Below are 15,225 nucleotides of genomic sequence, written 5' to 3' on the forward strand. Positions count from 1 at the left end.
TGTCTTTACTCTGCAACACTGTATTTCCTTATAACGTGGTATTCTTACATATTCTTTCGAGAGAAAACTCTCCTGTGTGTTCTCTTTTGAGGCTATACACTGAGACATACACGCAACACAACAGCTTTTCGAGTTACAACGTGTTGTTTAGGAAAAACAAGATAATTTCGCACGATGCAGGATTTCCTTAATACGTAGTTTTCTGACAAATTTGACCAAAGAAAATTCTCCTGTGGGTTCTCTTTTGAGGCTACACGTTTAGACGTACACGCCACATCAAATCTTTTCGAGTTACAACGTGTTGTTTAGGAGATACAAGCTAATTTTGTACAATGCGTTATTTCTTCTCGTAAAGTGTTTCCAATACGTACGTATTTGCCTTTACTCTGCAACACTGTATTTCCTTATAACGTGGTATTCTTACAAATTCTATCGAGAAAATACTCTCCTTTGCGTTCTCTTTTGAGGCTACGCGCTTAGACATACACGCAACACCAAAACTTTTCGAGTTACAACTTGTTGTTTAGGAAAAAGAAGATAATTTTGCACGATGAGGGATTTCCTTAAAACGTGGTTTTCTCACATATTTTGACGATAGAAAATTCTCCTGTCGGTTCTCTTTTGAGGCTACACGTTTAGACGTACATGCCACACCAAATCCTTTCGAGTTACAACCTGTTGTTTAGGAGATACAAGCTAATTTAGTATGATGCGTTATTTCTTCTTGTAAAGTGTTTCCAATACATACGTTTTTGTCTTTACTCTGCAACACTGTATTTCCTTATAACGTGGTATTCTTACATATTCTTTCGAGAGAAAACTCTCCTGTGCGTTCTCCTTTGAGTCTACACGCTTAGCCATACACGCAACACAGAAGATTTTCGAGTTACAACGTGTTGTTTAGGAAAAACTAGATAATTTCGCACGATGCGAGATTTCGTTAAAACGTGGTTTCTGACAAATTTTGATGTAAGAAAATTCTACTGTCGGTTCTCTTTTGAAACTACATGTTTAGACGTACATGTCACACGAAATCTTTTCGAGTTACAACGTGTTGTTTAGGAGATACAAGCCAATTTTGTAAAATGCTTTATTTCTGCTCTTAAAGTGTTTCCAATATGTACGTATTTGTCTTCTCTCTGCAACACTGTATTTCCTTATAACGTGGTATTCTTACATATTCTTTCGAGAGAAAACTATCCTGTGCGTTCCCTTTTGAGGCTACACACTTAGACATACAGGCAACACCAAATCTTTTCGAGTTACAACGTGTTGTTTATGAATAAAAAGATAATTTCGCACGATGTGGGATTTCCTTAAAACGTGGTTTTCTGACAAATTTTGACAAAAGAATATTCTCCTGTGGGTTCTCTTTTGACGCTAAACGTATAGACGTGCACGCCACACCAAATCCTTTCGAGTTACCACGTGTTGTTTAGGAGATACAAGCTAATTTTGTATGATGTGTTATTTCTTCTCGTAAAGTGTTGCCAAAACGTACGTATTTGTCTTTCTCTGCAACACTGTATTTCCTTATAACGTGGTATTCTTACATATTCTTTCGAGGAAAAACTCTCCTGTGCATTCTCTTTTGAGGCTACACGCTTAGACATACACACAACACCAAGGCTTTTCGAGTTACAACGTGTTGTTTAGGAAAAACAAGATTATTTTGCACGATGCGAGATTTCCATAAAACGTGGTTTTCTGAAAAATTTTGACGAAAAAAGTTTTCCTTTGGGTTCTCTTTTGAGGCTACACGTGTAGAGGTACGAGCCACACCAAATCTTTTCGAGTTACAACGTGTTGTTTAGGAGATACAAGCTAATTTTGTACGATGCGTTATTTCTTCTCTTAAAGTGTTTCCAATACGTACTTAGTTGTCTTTACTCTGCCACACCGTATTTCCTTATAACGTGGTATTCCTACATATTCTTTCGAGAGAAAACTTTTCTGTGCATTCTCTTTTGAGGCTACACGCTTAGAAATACACGCAACCCCAAAGCTTTTCGATTTACAACGTGTTGTTTGGAAAAACAAGATAATTTCGCACGATGCGAGATTTTCTTAAAACGTGGTTTCTGACAAATTTTGATGAAAGAAAATTCTCCTGTGGGTTCTCTTTTGAGGCTACACGTTTAGACGTACACGTCACACCAAATCTTTTCGAGTTATAACGTGTTGTTTAGGAGATACAAGCTAATTTTGTATGATGCGTTACTTCTTCTCCTAAAGTGTTTCCAATACATATGTATTTTTGTTGACTCTACAACACTGTATTTCCTTATAACGTGGTATTCTTACCTATTCTTTTGAAAGAAAACTCTCCTGTGCCTTCTCTATTGAGGCTCCACGCTTAGACATACACGCAACACTAAAGCTTTTCGAGTTACAACATGTTGTTTAGGAAAAAGAAGATGATTTCGCACGATGCGGGATTTCCTTAATACGTGGTTTTCTGAAAAATTTTAACGAAAGAAAATTCTCCTGTGGGTTCTCTTTTGAGGCTACACGTTTAGACGTACACGCCACATCAAATCTTTTCGAGTTACAATGTGTTGTTTAGGAGATACAAGCTAATTTTGTTCGATGCGTTAATTCTTCTCATTAAGTGATTCCAATACGTATGTATTTGTCTTTACTCTGCAATACTGTATTTCATTATAATGTGGTATTCTTAGGTATTCTTACTAGAGAAAACTATCCTGGGCATTCCCTTTTGAGGCTACACACTTAGACATACAGGCAACACCAAAGCGTTTCGAGTTACAACGTGATGTTTACGAAAAAGAATATAATATTGCACCTTGCGGGATTTCCTTAAATCGTGGTTTTCTGACAAATTTTGACGAAAGAAAATTCTCCTGTGGGTTCTCTTTTGAGGCTACACGTTTAGACGTACACACCACACCAAATCCTTTCGAGATACCACGTGTTGTTTAGGAGATACAAGATAATTTTGTAAGATGCATTATTTCTTCTCGTAAAGTGTTTCCAATACATACGTATTTGTCTTTACACTGCAAAACTGTATTTTCTTATAACGTTGTATTCTTACATGTTCTTTCGAGAGAAAACTCTCCTGTGCGTTCTCTTTAGAGGCTACACGCTTAGACATACACGCAACACCAAAGCTTTTCGAGTTACAACGTGTTGTTTAGGAAAAACAAGATAATATTGCACGATGCGGGATTTCCTTAAAACGTGGTTTTCTGACAAATTTTGACGAAAGAAAGTTCTCCTGTGGGTTCTCTTTTGAGGCTACACGTGTAGACGTACGAGCCTCACCAAATCTTTTCGAGTTCCAACGTGTTGTTTAGGAGATACAAGCTAATTTTGTACGACACGTTATTTCTTCTCTTAAAGTGTTTCCAATACGTACGTATTTGTCTTTACTCTGCAACACTGTATTTCCTTATAACGTAGTATTCTTACATATTCTTTCGAGAGAAAACTCTCCTGGGTGTTCTCTTTTGAGGCTACATGCTTAGACATACACGCAACAGCAAAGGTTTTCGAGTTACAATGTGTTGTTTAGGAAAAATAAGATAATTTCGCACGATGCGAGATTTCCTTAAAACGTGGTTTCTGACAAATTTTGATGAAAGAAAATTCTCCTGTGGGTTCTCTTTTGAGGCTACACGTTTAGACGTACACCTCACACCAAATCTTTTCGAGTTACAACGTGTTGTGTAGGAGATACAAGCTAACTTTGTACGATGCGTTATTTCTTCCCGTAAAATATTTCCAATTTGTACTTATTTGTCTTTACTCTGCAAAATTGTATTTCCTTATAATGTGGTATTCTTACATATTCTTTCGAGAGAAAACTCTTCTGTGCCTTCTCTTTTCAGGCTCCACACTTAGACATACACGCAACACCAAAGCTTTTCGAGTTACAACATGTTGTTTAGGAAAAAGATGATTTCGCACAATGCGGGATTTCCTTAAAACGTGGTTTTCTGAAAAATTTTGACGAAAGAAAATTCTCCTGTGGGTTCTCTTTTGAGGCTACACGTTTAGATGTACACGCTACAGCAAATCTTTTCGAGTAACAATGTGTTGTTTAGGAGATTCAAGCTAATTTTGTACTATGCGTTAATTCTTCTCGTAAAGTTTTTCCAATATGTAAGTATTTGTCTTTACTCTGCAACACTGTATTTCCTTATAACGTGGTATTCTTACATATTCTTTCGAGAGAAAACTATCCTGTGCGTTCCCTTTTGAGGCTACACACTTAGATATACAGGCAACACCAAAGCTTTTCGAGGTACAACGTGTTGTTTATGAAAAACAAGATAATTTCGCACGATGCGGGATTTCCTTAAAACATGGTTTTCTGACAAATTTTGAAGAAAGAAAATTCTCCTGTGGGTTCTCTTTTGAGGCTGCACGTGTAGACGTACGAGCCTCACCAAATCTTTTCGAGTTCCAACGTGTTGTTTAGGAGATACAAGCTAATTTTGTACGACACGTTATTTCTTCTCTTAAAGTGTTTCCAATACGTACGTATTTGTCTTTACTCTGCAACACTGTATTTCCTTATAACGTAGTATTCTTACATATTCTTTCGAGAGAAAACTCTCCTGGGTGTTCTCTTTTGAGGCTACATGCTTAGACATACACGCAACAGCAAAGGTTTTCGAGTTACAATGTGTTGTTTAGGAAAAATAAGATAATTTCGCACGATGCGAGATTTCCTTAAAACGTGGTTTCTGACAAATTTTGATGAAAGAAAATTCTCCTGTGGGTTCTCTTTTGAGGCTACACGTTTAGACGTACACCTCACACCAAATCTTTTCGAGTTACAACGTGTTGTGTAGGAGATACAAGCTAACTTTGTACGATGCGTTATTTCTTCCCGTAAAATATTTCCAATTTGTACTTATTTGTCTTTACTCTGCAAAATTGTATTTCCTTATAATGTGGTATTCTTACATATTCTTTCGAGAGAAAACTCTTCTGTGCCTTCTCTTTTCAGGCTCCACACTTAGACATACACGCAACACCAAAGCTTTTCGAGTTACAACATGTTGTTTAGGAAAAAGATGATTTCGCACAATGCGGGATTTCCTTAAAACGTGGTTTTCTGAAAAATTTTGACGAAAGAAAATTCTCCTGTGGGTTCTCTTTTGAGGCTACACGTTTAGATGTACACGCTACAGCAAATCTTTTCGAGTAACAATGTGTTGTTTAGGAGATTCAAGCTAATTTTGTACTATGCGTTAATTCTTCTCGTAAAGTTTTTCCAATATGTAAGTATTTGTCTTTACTCTGCAACACTGTATTTCCTTATAACGTGGTATTCTTACATATTCTTTCGAGAGAAAACTATCCTGTGCGTTCCCTTTTGAGGCTACACACTTAGATATACAGGCAACACCAAAGCTTTTCGAGGTACAACGTGTTGTTTATGAAAAACAAGATAATTTCGCACGATGCGGGATTTCCTTAAAACATGGTTTTCTGACAAATTTTGAAGAAAGAAAATTCTCCTGTGGGTTCTCTTTTGAGGCTGCACGTGTAGACGTACGAGCCTCACCAAATCTTTTCGAGTTCCAACGTGTTGTTTAGGAGATACAAGCTAATTTTGTACGACACGTTATTTCTTCTCTTAAAGTGTTTCCAATACGTACGTATTTGTCTTTACTCTGCAACACTGTATTTCCTTATAACGTAGTATTCTTACATATTCTTTCGAGAGAAAACTCTCCTGGGTGTTCTCTTTTGAGGCTACATGCTTAGACATACACGCAACAGCAAAGGTTTTCGAGTTACAATGTGTTGTTTAGGAAAAATAAGATAATTTCGCACGATGCGAGATTTCCTTAAAACGTGGTTTCTGACAAATTTTGATGAAAGAAAATTCTCCTGTGGGTTCTCTTTTGAGGCTACACGTTTAGACGTACACCTCACACCAAATCTTTTCGAGTTACAACGTGTTGTTTAGGAGATACAAGCTAATTTTATACGATGCGTTATTTCTTCCCATAAAATATTTCCAATTTGTACTTATTTGTCTTTACTCTGCAAAATTGTATTTCCTTATAATGTGGTATTCTTACATATTCTTTCGAGAGAAAACTCTTCTGTGCCTTCTCGTTTCAGGCTCCACACTTAGACATACACGCAACACCTAAGCTTTTCCAGTTACAACATGTTGTTTAGGAAAAAGATGATTTCGCACAATGCGGGATTTCCTTAAAACGTGGTTTTCTGAAAAATTTTGACGAAAGAAAATTCTCCTGTGGGTTCTCTTTTGAGGCTACACGTTTAGACGTGCACGCTACAGCAAATCTTTTCGAGTAACAATGTGTTGTTTAGGAGATTCAAGCTAATTTTGTACTATGCGTTAATTCTTCTCGTAAAGTTTTTCCAATATGTATTTGTCTTTACTCTGCCACACTGTATTTCCTTATAACGTGGTATTCTTACATATTCTTTCGAGAGAAATCTATCCTGTGCGTTCCCTTTTGAGGCTACACACTTAGATATACAGGCAACACCAAAGCTTTTCGAGGTACAACGTGTTGTTTATGAAAAACAAGATAATTTCGCACGATGCGGGATTTCCTTAAAACGTGGTTTTCTGACAAATTTTGAAGAAAGAAAATTCTCCTGTGCTTTCTCTTTTGAGGCTACACGTTTAGACGTACACACCACACCAAATCCTTTCGAATTACCACATGTTGTTTAGGAGATACAAGCAAATTTTGTACGATGCAATATTTCTTCTCGTAAATTTTTCCAATACTTACGTATTTGTCTTTACTCTGCAACACTGTATTTCCTTATAACGTTGTATTCTTACATGTTCTTTCGAGAGAAAACTCTCCTGTGCGTTCTCTTTAGAGGCTCCATGCTTACACATACACGCAACACCAAAGCTTTTCGAAGTATAACGTTTTGTTTAGCAAAAAGAAGATGATTTCGCACGATACGGGGTTTCCTTAAAACGTGGTTTTCTGACAAATTTTGAAGAAAGAAAATTCTCCTGTGGGTTCTCTTTTGAGGCTACATGTTTAAATGAACACGCCACACCAAATCTTTTCGAGTTACAATGTGTTGTTTTGGAGATACAAGCTAATTTTGTACGATGCGTTAATTCTTCTCCTAAAGTGTTTCCAATATGTACTTATTTGTCTTTACTCTGCAAAATTGTATTTCCTTATAACGTGGTATTCTTACATATTCTCTCAAGAGAAAACTCTCCTGTGCCTTCTCTTTTGAGGCTCCACGCTTACACATACACGCAACACCAATGCTTTTCTAGTTACAACATGTTGTTTAGGAAAAAGAAGGTGATTTCGCACGATGCGGAATTTCCTTAAAACGTGGTTTTCTGAAAAATTTTGAAGAAAGAAAATTCTCCTGTGGGTTCTCTTTTGAGGCTACATGTTTAGACGTACACACCACACCAAAAGTTTCGAGTTACAACTTGTTGTTTAGGAGATACAACCTAATTTTGTACTATGCATTAATTATTCTCGTAAAGTGTTTCCAATACGTACGTGTTTCTCTTTACTCTGCAACACTGTATTTCCTTATAACGTGGTATTCTTACATATTCTTTCGAGAGAAACTCTCCTGTGTGTTCTCTTTTGAGGCTACATGCTTAGACAAACACGCAACACCAGAGCTTTTCGAGTTAAAACGTGTTGTTTAGGAAAAAATAGATAATTTCGCTCGATGCGAGATTTCCATAAAACGTGGTTTCTGACAAATTTTGATGAAAGAAAATTCTCCTGTGGGTTCTCTTTTGGGGCTACACGTTTAGACGTACACGTCACACCAAATCTTTTCGAGTTACAACGTGTTGTTTAGGAGATACAAGCTATTTTGTACGATGCGTTATTACTTCTCGTAAAGTGATTCCAATATGTACTTAATTGCCTTTACTCTGCAAATTTGTATTTCTTTATAACGTGGTATTCTTACATATTCTTTCGAGAGAAAACTCTCCTGTGCGTTCTCTTTTGAGGCTCCACGCTTAGACATACAGGCAACACCAAAGCTTTTCGAGTTACAACATGTTGTTTAGGAAAAAGAAGATGATTTGGCACCATGCGGGATTTCCTTAAAACGTGGTTTTCTGAAAAATTTTAACGAAAGAAAATTCTCCTGTGGGTTCTCTTTTGAGGGTACACGTTTAGACGTACACCCCACACCAAATCTTTTCGAGTTACAACGTGTTGTTTAGGAAATACAAGTTAATTTTGTACTGTGCTTTAATTCTTCTCGTAAAGTGTTTCCAATACGTACGTGTTTGTCTTTACTCTGCAACACTGTATTTCCTTATAACTTGGTATTCTTACATATTCTTTTGAGAGAAAACTCTCCTGTGCGTTCTCCTTTGAGGCTACATGCTTAGACATACACATAACGCCAGAGCTTTTCGAGTTACAACGTGTTGTTTAGGGAAAACAAGATAGTTTCGTACGATGCGAGATTTCCTTAAAACGTGGTTCTGACAAATTTTGATGAAAGAAAATTCTCCTGTCGGTTCTCTTTTGAGGCTACACGTTTAGACGTACACGTCACACCAAATCTTTTCGAGTTACAACGTGTTGTTTAGGAGATACAAGCTAATTTTGTACGATGCGTTATTTCTTCTTGCAAAGTGTTTCCAATACATATGTATTTGTCTTTACTCTTCAACACTGTATTTCCTTATAACGTTGAATTCTTACGTGTTCTTTCGAGAGAAAACTCTCCTGTGCCTTCTCTTTTGAGGTTCCACGCTTAGACCTACACGCAACACCAAAGCTTTTCGAGTTACAACATGTTGTTTAGGAAAAAGAAGATGATTTGGCATGATGCGGGATTTCCTTAAAACGTGGTTTTCTGAAAAATTTTGACGAAAGAAAATTCTCCTGTGGGTTCTCATTTGAGGCTACACGTTTAGATATACATGCCACACCAAATCTTTTCGAGTTACAACGTGTTGTTAAGGAGATACATGCTTATTTTGTAAGACGCGTTAATTCTTCTAGTAAAGTGTTTCCTATACGTACGTATTTGTCTTTACTCTGCAACACTGTATTTCCTTATTCGTGGTATTCTTACATATTCTTTCGAGAGAAAACTATCCTGTGTGTTCCCTTTTGAGGCTACACACTAAGACATACATGCAACACCAAAGCTCTTCGAGTTACAACGTGTTGTTTAGGAAAAACAAGATAATTTCGCACGATGCGGGATTTCCTTAAAACGTGATTTTCTGAAAAATTTTGATGAAAGAAAATTCTCCTATGGGATCTCTTCTGAGGCTACACCTTTAGACATACATGCCACACCAATTCTTTTCGAGTTACAACGTGTTGTTTAGGAGATACAAGCTAATTTTGTACGATGCATTATTTCTTCTCATAAAGTGTTTCCAATACTTATGTATTTGTCTTTACTCTGCAACATTCGGTATTTCTTCTCGCATGGTAAAAAATTAGCTTGTATCTCCTAAACAACACGTTGTAACTCGAAAAGATTTGTTGTGGCGTTTACATATAAACGTGTAGCCTCAAAAGTGAACCCACAGGAGAATTTTCTTTCGTCAAAATTTTCCAGAAAACCACGTTTTATGGAAATCCCGCATCGTGCGAAATTATCTTGTTTTTCCTAAACAATACCTTGTACCTCGAAAAGTTTTGGTGTTGCGTGTATGTCTAAGCGTGTAGCCTCAAAAGAGAACGCACAGGGGAATTTTCTCTCGAAAGAATATATAAGAATACCACGTTATATGGAAATACAGTGTTGCAGAGTAAAGACAAATATGTACGTATGGAAACACTTTACGAGAGGAAAAAACTCATGGTAAAAAATTAGCTTGTACCTCCTCAACAACACGTTGAAACTCGAAAAGATTTGGTGTCGTGTTTACATCTAAACGTGTAGCCTCAAAAAAGAACCCACAGGAGAATTTTCTTTCGTCAAAATTTGTCAGAAAACCACCTTTTAAGGAAATCCCGCATCGTGCAAAATTATCTTGTTTTTCCTAACAACACGTTTTAACTCAAAAAGCTTTTGTGTTGCGTGTATGTCTAAGCGTGTAGCCTCAGAAGAGAACGCACAGAAGAGTTTTCTCTTGAAAGAATATGTAAGAATACCACGTTATAAGGAAATACAGTGTTGCAGAGTAAAGACAAATAGGTACTTATTGGAAACACTTTACGAGAAGAAATAATGTATCGTACAAAATTAGCTTGTATCTCCTAAACAACACGTTGTAACTCGAAAAGATTTGGTGTGGCGTGTACGTCTAAACATGTAGCCCCAAAAGGGAACCCACAGGAGAATTTTCTTTCGTCAAAATTTGTCAGAAAACCACGTTTTAAGGAAATCCCTCATCGTGCGAAATTATCTTGTTATTCCTAAACAACACGTTCTTACTCGAAAAGCTTTGGTGTTGCGTGTATGTCTAAGCATGTAGCCTCAGAAGAGAATGCACAGGAGAGTTTTCTCTCGAAAGAATATGTAAGAATACCACGTTATTTGGAAATACAGTGTTGCAGAGTAAAGACCAATATCTATATATTGGAAACACTTTATGAGAAGAAATAACGCACGGTAAAAAATTAGCTTGAATCTCCTAAACAACACGTTGTAACTCGAAAAGGTTTGGTGTGGTGTTTACATCTAAACGTGTAGCCTCAAAAGAGAACCCACAGGAGAATTTTCTTTCGTCAAAATTTTTTGAGAAAACCACGTTTTAAGGAAATCCTGCATCATGCGAAATTATCTTGTTTTTCCTAAACAACACGCTGTAACTCGAAAAGCTTTTGGGTTGCGTGTATGTCTAAACGTGTGGCCTCTAAAGAGAATGCACAGGAGAGTTTTCTCTCGAAAGAATATGTAAGAATACCACGTTATAAGGTAATACAGTGTTGCAGAGTAAAGACAAATACATACGTATTGTAAACACTTAACGAGAAGAAATAACGCATCTACAAAATTAGCTTGTATCTCCTAAACAACACGTTGTAACTGGAAAAGATTTCATGTGGCGTGTACGTCTAAACATGTAGCCTCAAAAGAGAACCCACAGGAGAATTTTCTTTCGTCAAAATTTGTCAGACAACCACGTTTTAAGGAAATCCCGCATCGTGCGAAATTATTTTGTTTTTCGAAAACATCACGTTGTAACTCGACAAGCTTTGGTGTTGCGTGTATGTCTAAGCATGTAGCCTCAAAAGAGAACGCACAGGAGAGGTTTCTCTCGAAAGAATATGTAAGAAAACCACGATATATGGAAATACAGTGTTGCAGAGTAAAGACAAATATGTACGTATTGGAAACACTTAACGAGAAGAAATAACGCATCTACAAAATTAGCTTGTATCTCCTAAACAACACGTTGTGACTCAAAAGGATTTCGTGTTGCGTGTACGTCTAAACGTGTAGCCTCAAAAGAGAACCCACAGGAGTATTTTCTTTCGTCAAAATTTTTCAGAAAACCACGTTTTAAGGAAATCCCGCATCGTGAGAAATTATTTTGTTTTTCCAAAACAACACGTTGTAACTCGAAAAGCTTTGGTGTAGCGTGTATGTCTAAGCATGTAGCCTCAAAAGAGAACGCACAGGAGAGGTTTCTCTCGAAAGAATATGTAAGAAAACCACGATATATGGAAATACAGTGTTGCAGAGTAAAGACAAATATGTACGTATTGGAAACACTTTACGAGAAGAAATAACGCATGGTATAAAATTAGCTTGTATCTCCTAAACAACACGTTGTGACTCAAAAGGATTTGATGTGGTGTTTACATCTAAACGTGTAGCCTCAAAAGAGAACCCACAGGAGTATTTTCTTTCATCAAAATTTTTTCAGAAAACCACGTTTTAAGGAAATCCCGCATTGTGCGAAATTATTTTGTTTTTGCTAAACAACACGTTGTAACTCGAAAAGCTTTGGTGTTGCATGTATGTCTAAGCGTGTAGCCTCAAAAGAGAATGCACAGTAGAGTATTCTCTCGAAAGAATATGTAAGAATACCACGTTATAAGGAAATACAGTGTTGCAGAGTAAAGACAGATACATACGTATTGGAAACACTTTACGAGAAGGAATAATACATCGTACAAAATTAGCTTGTATTTCCTAAACAACACGCTGTAACTCGAAAAGATTTGGTGTGGCGTGTACGTTGAAATGTGTAGCCTCAAAAGAGAACCCACAGGAGAATTTTCTTTCGTCAAAATTTGTCAGAAAACCACGTTTTAAGGAAATCCCGCATCGTGCAAAATTATCTTGTGTTTCCCTAACAACACGTTTTAACTCGAAAAGCTTTGGTGTTGCGTGTATGTCTAAACGTGTCAGCTCAAAGAGAAAGCACAGGAGAGTTTTCTCTCGAAAGAATATATAAGAATACCACGTTATAAGGAAATACAGTGTTGCAGAGTAAAGACAAATAGTATTGGAAACACTTTACGAGAAGAAATAACGCATCGTACAAAATTAGCTTGTATCTCCTAAACAACGCGTTGTAACTCGAAAAGATCTGGTGTGGCGTGTAGCCTCAAAAGAGAACCCACAGGAGAATTTTCTTTCGTCAAAATTTGTCAGAAAACCACGTATTAAGGAAATCCCCCATCGTGCGAAATTATCTTGTTTTTCCTAAACAACACGTTGTGACTCAAATAGCTTTGGTTCTGCGTGTATGTCTAAGCGTGTAGCCTCAAAAGAGAACGCACAGGAGAGTTTTCTCTAGAAAGAATATGAAAGAATACCACGTTATAAGGAAATACAGTGTTGCAGAGTAAAGACAGATGCATACATATTGGAAACACTTTACGAGAAGAAATAATGCATCGTACAAAATTAGCTTGTATTTACTAAAAAGCACGTTGTAACTCGAAAAGATTTGGTGTGGCATGTACCTCTAAACGTGTAGCATCTAAAGAGAATACACTGGAGAATTTTCTTTGGTCAAAATTTGTCAGAAAACCACATTTTAAGGTAATCCCGCATCGTGTGAAATTATCTTGTTTTTCCTAAACAACAAGTTGTAACTCGAAAAGCTTTGGTGTAGCGTGTAAGTCTAAGCGTGTAGCCTCAAAAGAGAATGCACAGGAGAGTTTTCTCTCGAAAGAATATGTAAGAATACCAAGTTATAAGGAAATACAGTGTTGCAGAATAAAGACAATTACATATGTATTGGAAACACTTTACCAGACGAAATATTGCATCGTACAAAATTAGCTTGTTTCTCCTAAACAACACGTCGTAACTCGAAAAGATTTGGTGTGGCGTGTACGTCTAAAAGTGTAGCCTTATAAGAGAACCCACAGTAGAATTTTCTTTGGTCAAAATTTGTCAGAAAACCACGTTTTAAGGAAATCCCACATCGTGCGAAATTATCTTGTTTTTCCTAAACAACACGTTGTAACTCAAAAAGCTTTGGTATTGGGTGTATGTCTAAGAATGTAGCCTCAAAAGAGAACGCACAGGAGAGTTTTCTCTCGAAAGAATATGTAGGAATACTACGTTATATGGAAAAACAGTGTTACAGAGTAAAGACAATTATGTACGTATTTGAAACACTTTATGAGAAGAAATAATGCATGGGAAAAAAATTAGCTTGTATCTCCTAAACAACACGTAGTAACTCGAAAGGATTTGGTGTGGTGTTTACATCTAAAGGTGTAGCCTCAAAAGAGAACCCACAGGAGAATTTTCTTTCGTCAAAATTTTTTCAGAAAACCACGTTTTAAGGAAATCCGGCATCGTGTGAAATTATCTGGTTTTTCCTAAACAACACGTTGTAACTCGAAAAGCTTTGGTTTTGCATGTATGTCTAAGCGTGTAGCCTCAAAAGAGAACGCACAAGAGAGTATTCTCTCGAAAGAGTATGTAAGAATACCACGTTATAAGGACATACAGTGTTGCAGAGTAAAGACAGATACATACATATTGGAAACACTTTACGAGAAGGAATGATACATCTTACAAAATTAGCTTGTATTTCCTAAACAACACGTTGTAACGCGAAAAGATTTTGTGTGGCATGTACGTTGAAACGTGTAGCCTCAAAAGAGAACCTACAGGAGAATTTTCTTTCGTCAAAATATGTCAGAAAACCACGTTTTAAGGAAATCCCGCATCGTGCGAAGTTATCTTGTTTTTCCTAAACAACACGTTGTAACTCGAAAAGCTTTGGTGTAAACAACACGTTGTAACTCGAAAAGATTTGGTGTGGTGTTTACATCTAAACGTGTAGCATCAAAAGAGAACCCACAGGAGAATTTTCTTTGGTCAAATTTTTTTCAGAAAACCACGTTTTAAGGAAGTCCTGCATTGTGCGAAATTATCTTGTTTTTCCTAAACAACAAGTTGTAACTCGAAAAGCTTTGGTGCTGCGTGTATGTCTAAGCGTGTAGCCCAAAAGAGAACGCACAGGAGAGTTTTTCCTCGAAAGAATATGTAAGAATATCACGTTATAAGGAAATACAGTGTTGCAGAGTAAAGACAATTAAGTACATATTGGACACACTTTACAAGAAGAAATAACGCATCGAACAAAATTTGCTTGTATCTCCTAAACAACAAGTTGTAACTCGAAAAGATTTGGTGTGGCGTGTACGTCTAAACCTGTAGCCTCAAAAGACAACGCACAGGAGAACTTTCTTTCGTCAAAATTTGTCAGAAAACCACGTTTTAAGGATATCCCGCATCGTGCAAAATTATCCTGTTTTTCCTAAACAACACGTTGTAACTCGAAAAGCTTTGGTGTTGCGTGTATGTCTAAGCGTGTAGCCTCTAAAGAGAACGCACCGGAGAGTTTTCTCTCGAAAGAACATGTAAGAATACAATGTTATTAGGAAATACAGTGTTGCAGAGTAAAGACAAATACGTAAATATTGGAAACACTTTACGAGAATAAATAATGCATCGTACAAAATTAGCTTGTATCTCCTAAACAACACGTGGTAATTCAAAAGGATATGGTGTGGCGTGCACGTCTAAACGTGTAGCCTCAAAAGAGAACCCACAGGAGAATTTTCTTTCGTCAAAATTTGTCAGAACACCAAGTTTTAAGGAAATCACGCATCATGCGAAATTATCTTCTTTTTCATAAACAACACGTTGTAACTTGACAAGCTTTGGTGTTGCCTGTATGTCTAAGTGTGTAGCCTCAAAAGGGAACGCACAGGATAGTTTTCTCTCGAAAGAATGTGTAAGAATACCACGTTATAAGGAAATACAGTGTTGCAGAGTAAAGACAAATACGTA

Source organism: Apodemus sylvaticus, unplaced genomic scaffold (assembly GCF_947179515.1).
Source record: "Apodemus sylvaticus unplaced genomic scaffold, mApoSyl1.1 scaffold_66, whole genome shotgun sequence".
Classification (NCBI taxonomy): domain Eukaryota; kingdom Metazoa; phylum Chordata; class Mammalia; order Rodentia; family Muridae; genus Apodemus; species Apodemus sylvaticus.